A 6,000-nucleotide genomic window follows, 5' to 3' on the forward strand; every position below is an offset into this window, starting at 1 on the left:
TTACTACATATACCACGAAAAAAAATCCCCAATCTAATCAAACGTAATGCAACACCTTGTGGTGTAGACACCTACTTTTGTCCCCATTCCCGAAAGGGAAAGGTTCGATGATGAAAACGTAAATCTCCACTTGACAACGCATCTCTTATAAAATAAACGAGTCTCAATTCTCGTTTTCATTTCACCCGAAACCTGCTATTTATGGAAACCTGCTAAAAATAGTAACTGCCGTAAGAGGTAGCTTCTAAAAGTGGCAAATCATAAAGGATAGAAACCTGTCGGAATTAGGTGTTGCATTCCAACATAAATCCTAAATGAGATAGAAAACCGCGAGAATCATATTCCTAATAGGATTCGGAAATAAGAGTTACGTATTAATTAAAATCCTAACGAGCCTAGAGTTCGTAACGGGCCCAGACGCATTCCGTCATAAAATTAATACGCGCTAAAAGACTCGGTTAAGTCTCAAACTCTACGGATTTCAGGAATCCGAATCTGACTAAAGAAAACAGCCCATACCCTATTTTCAACGCTTGGCTCTGGGCGCCGAAATCTTCGGCGCCCAGGCCTGGTCGCTGAAAATACCTGGGTACGTGTTTTTTCCTAATTATTTATGGATTAGAACTCTGCAATTCTATCTTTCCACGAACTCTTCCCTATAAATAGGCCCCTAAATTTGACGTGAAAGGAACACACAACAACACATAATTATACTCTGAGTATTGACTCCAACCCTCAGCCTAAGCCTCTCGCTGCGAAACTGTTCACGCGTTCTGTCGCAATCGATCCATAAATCGAACAGAACGTATCCTGTCCCATAATTGAGATTCGTTAAATAAAAAGGAGAAATAGCAAAGTCAAAGTGGTTAGTTTTCTGAGAACCGTGACGCACCTCTCAAGGGTGCGTCGTAATGTGTCCCTTTTCGATGATTTAACTGCTTTCCTCGCCCTTTTTATGAACTGTTAAACTAACCTAATCTGATTGTTCTATCACGCCTAACAAATATAATATTTTTGGGAAATCGGATTATCATGCTAGGTCCTTTAATGCTATTTAAATCAGATAACCACGATCGAATTAGTATTATATGTTGCATATTGCTAAAATCAATTCAGATTAGTTTAATAGTTAACGCATGTCCCTTCAATTATTTATGCTGAGCTAGTAAGGATATCCTGCCTCTGGAGTTATCGACGAGCGAAGTACTCCTCTCGGTAGTTACAGTCCCCCGAACCCTCAATCTCTACCTTGCGGGTGTATGTTGAGAGATCCCCACACCAAGGATCACAAGGGAACCTACGGCCGTCGTGGTCAAACATAATTGCACTCCCTTTATGTCACGATAATTGGGTTTTGTCAGTTTTTCTCATTGTCGTTAAAAACTGAATGGCGACTCCTATATTACTAGTCAATTGGGTGTATAATCACAGGAAATCCAATTACACTTGATTGAATAAAAAGAATCGTCACACCCACGAGGGACGAGGTCACGCATTAGTCTCGTGCTTTTTCGACCCCATCACAGTGGCGACTCCACTGGGGATAGTGAAGGAAATACTCGTGCTTGTAGGTAATCAAAATAGCCGAAGGGTGAAACGATCCTACCCCGCGTTTATTTCCCCATCAAGTTGGGACGACTTGAAAATCAGCATATTAATGTGAACGGGCAAAACCGCATAACGAATCTCGGCTCCCTCGGGAGTTGGGACTAAGGATACCTTTTTCCGCCAATAGGGGGGTGCATACGCCGCGCATGTTTCCCACTCGGTACTTGTGCAGGTAGTACACCTATCCCGAACCCAATCGCTCGCTCATTAGGTCCCTCTCGCCTGCATGCCCCCTTGGCTTGCACTTGCGGGTTGGCCTCTTGGGCGAAATTCGTCTGTTGAAGACACTACCTCGACCGGGGCATGTGTTGGATCTACGATAGAAGCGGTACCAAGCCAGGCGCAAATAAACTACCCATAGAAACCTATCATAAACTACGTGGCATATTTAATTTTCAAATCCATGTTTGTAATGTAGTTATGTGTAGCGAACTGTGTGACTATGTTATGATTGTGCGCACGAATAATGCTAGACAAATAATGCTAGAAAACTAATGACGGCCTTAAAAACTGCCCAAACATTCATAAACCAATTGGCCAAAGATTTATACCAAAATACGTGTTCCGCAAGCCCGAACGATCGCCACAAACATAAGCGACGCTCGGGATGGCCTGTAACGAATCCCACAAACCCTGCACAACGCGTAAGGACGTTATTAGGCAAGCACGCAAAATCGAAGTCGCATAAACAAAAAATATACGCAAACAGAAATCGAGCACCAGTCAGGGACGCATTTTCAGCGCCCCTGGCTGGGCGCCAATATTTCTAACGCCCACTGCTGGGCGCTGAAGTTGCTGCCTGGCCTTTTGGTCAGGCACAGCAGCCTTGGTGCCCACGCATGAAGAAAATACGTAGCAAAAAAAAATTTCGTGAAAAAAATATTTGCTACAAGGGCGTATGAAAAGCACTCGATTCTAAAAGCGACTTATAAAAAAAAATAACCCTTTGTTTCGTTGTTAGGCCTTCTACGACGACGATGTTCAGCACCAAAATCGAGCATGCTAATTAAACCTTGAATATCACATGGGCAAAGTATTCAAAAAATATAATGTTCAAATGAAGTTTTCAAAGAAAAATAATGTTCGAATAAAAAAATAAATCCGAGTCTAGACTAGGCTCTGCCAAAGTACAATCTAAATCCTAAGTCTTAGTTGTCTTATCCATAGAATCAGTCCTAATTCTTGGTGTCATCCTACAAGTTAAAAGGTTAAACCATATTGAGTCTCCCTTTCTAACATTTAAATCAATAAAGCACCCACATGTAATTGTCATCCCTTGCTAAGAATACACGGCCTCAATACTCTCTCTCACCAATAAAAAGAATACATTATAGTATTAGCAAAATGGAAACAGTCACATTCTGGAAATCATTCCCCCATAGTCGCACAACTCCCAAAGTGAACCTAAGGTATCAATACCATTGGCAAAAAATTAATGGCCTCAAGGCTTATGATCACATTGGGTCACGACTATCATAGTCCTCTCGAGTAACTCACTCCTTGAAGTATTCCTAAGTACGGACTAAAAGATTTTCCATGAATACAACCTGACAAACCATGAAAATACCCAAATCGGCATGCCATAAGGCTACCATTGGGGTAAAGCAATACACACTAAGAGAGAAGCCGCACTAATGATTCTAGCCTTGCAAAAATAAAAATTCGATCTCCCCAATTAACTACCTTGCCAACATTAAGCAAAATGGCGCATGACAAATGAACACCCAGAGGTTAAAATCTGAAGTGTCAACCAACGAAAGTTATGGTCCAATTAGCCTAAGTCTGAGAGTCGCTTGGTCAAGTGTTATAGGCTTACGCCATGTCATTATTTTGAGTCTAGGCCACCTCCTTATATTCATACACGGGTTATAATCAGAAAGATTAATGAAAGTTTGAGTCTAAATCACGACTTCCAATTAAATCCCGGAAACTAGAATCTGAAAAGAAGCAAAAAAAATTATTTTCTATGTAATTCTTTCGTTAAATTTCAATAAGGTAAAAATAACATTTTGAATCTACGCTATTTGCACATTTTAAGAAACGACTAAATACGCGCAAAGTAAGACAATTTAAAAGGTCCACCCTAGGCCTACTAAAATTAAAGGTCCACTATAGGCCTACCAAACGAGGCTCACTCAGTCTCGCCTCGTGACTCAAAGACCTTAACCATCTACCTTTTAGCCCAAATAAAAAAAAATTTGAAAGATTTATGTTGGGGAGAAATCCCATGCAAAAAGGAAAAAATAGAAAGAGAAAAGGGAGAGCGAAAAGAGCAAGCCACGAAATGCTTAAAAAAGAGAAAGAGAAAAGGGAGAGCGAAAAAGAGCCATGAAATACTTAGCCCGTACCTCCCAAAGTGCGAAACCTACCCAAGTAAACGAAGGAAAAGAATTGAGTTAACCAATCAAAATCATAAAATTCTACGATGTCTACCCTTTCCAATCCTTATGCTCTTAGACGCATTCGCTCTGGGGTCCCTGTTCAGCTCATCTAACCCATCCATGTTCTCATTGCCATAACCCAAGAAACCATTACCTCGACTCTTGTTCTTGAACTTGTTGTCAACCGCAAACCACGCACGGCCATTGACACGTGCGTCATACCCATTATTTCTAAAGCCCAAAACCTGTTTTTACACCACCATTAGCATAATGACCATATAACTTGTGTGGATACATCCTGTTGATATACCCTTAAGCCGTCCCCATACTACTCATTGACCTTGGTTGATTTAAACTCATGACACTAGCTTGAGGGTGCAAATTGTGAGCCCTAGCAGGTGTAATCCTCATGCTTGACTAATACCTATACAACTTATCCTATCTCATTCAACCCGTCTTTCAAACCGTCTTGAGTCACGAATAAAAAAGGAAGACAAATGAAACGTACAAAAAAGTAATAAATAATAAAGAAGGAGCTTTGCAAAGCGCCTCTAAAGCTAGTCTAAAAGAAAAAGGAGCATTTAGCGCACCAAAAAAAGATCCTCCCATAAGTCATTTTCAGCGCCCATAGCTGGGCGCCGAAATCTTTAGCGCCCCAGCCTGGGCGCTGAATCTCTCTGCTCGCCAAATTTTGTCCAGAAGTGCTCGTCATTTTATACGCACATGCACGGAAAAATAACGAACACTTGGAGGGGTACAACACGTATTCAGATATACGTACCACCAAAAAATACATGTACTCAAAAAATATATAAAACAAATTTTTGGCTTACGGCAAAGCAGTAGATTAAAATAATAATAAACTTCACTTATTCTACCGTTTCAAATAATATGTTTCCACCTCAGAACATACCTATCGAATTCGGCATTCTAAGAAACCATTTTCTAGGCTAAGAACTACGCAAGACCTGATTCCAAATTAAATCTATTTAAGGCGTATACGTAGGCAATCCATGATTCGGTCCAACCAATTTGCAAAAATATTAAAGCCTATAGAAAAACAAAAATAAAGAATAGAAGTCCCTTATTGAAATTTAATTACTTGCAATCCAAGTCGAAAGAAAAATTTAAATCAAAGGAAGAATCCAAGTCATCAAGATGCCAAAATTAATGAGCACACATCGAAAAATAATAAGGGCACGTACCCTTGCCAGAAGGAGCACTCACACTCCTAGGCACTTAGCCAAGACAAAAATAAAATCGCTTTGCCTCAATTGAATGGGGGCTAGCGCAAGCATCCATGACCTCTAAAGTACTCGACTTGACCCTCCCTAAAGCGAACTAACTCACTTAAAGACTTTCTTTCACAACTAGACATAGTCGTTCGCTTAAAGACCTTCTTTCACCACTAGACACAGTCATAATCGCCAACAAGTAATAAATGCAGTAAGCTTGCAATAAAGAAAATCGTTCTACGGCATTGCCCCATCGTTCCTTCGAACTCAGGGCACTCGTTCATGGTAATTCAAATGCTTGCGAATCCCCTTTGAAAAAAAAACAGACATTGTCCATAGGACTTGGCACTAAACCAAGGCTCACCCTACTCAGACATATGACACGGGCATCTAAAATCGAAATCTGAAACATCATTAATGGGAAGACATAACAGCAACTGGGGGCTAAAAAATTGAAATGAAAGAGCTAGGGAAAGAACTAAGTATACCTTGACCTTTTGTGCAGACATACACCAAGCAAATCTAAGTCGATTTGAAAACGGTTATATTCTCGCAATTCTGGAAAAGATGGACCTAAAAGCCTAGAGCATATGCCAAACGGGCACAGTATATCTTGACGCCTGCACCCTGCCTTCCAGCGAATCCTTAGGCAGCATTCCAAAAATCGTAACAGTATTTTGATTCACTCATGTAATCCTGTACGAACCCTTCTATAAGGCAACCTACTTAGGACACCTCGGATTGTACACAGTAGGACTCGGATTTTAAAATGATTT

The sequence above is a fragment of the Spinacia oleracea genome, chromosome 2 (assembly GCF_020520425.1).
Source record: "Spinacia oleracea cultivar Varoflay chromosome 2, BTI_SOV_V1, whole genome shotgun sequence".
NCBI classification, from domain to species: Eukaryota; Viridiplantae; Streptophyta; class Magnoliopsida; order Caryophyllales; family Amaranthaceae; genus Spinacia; species Spinacia oleracea.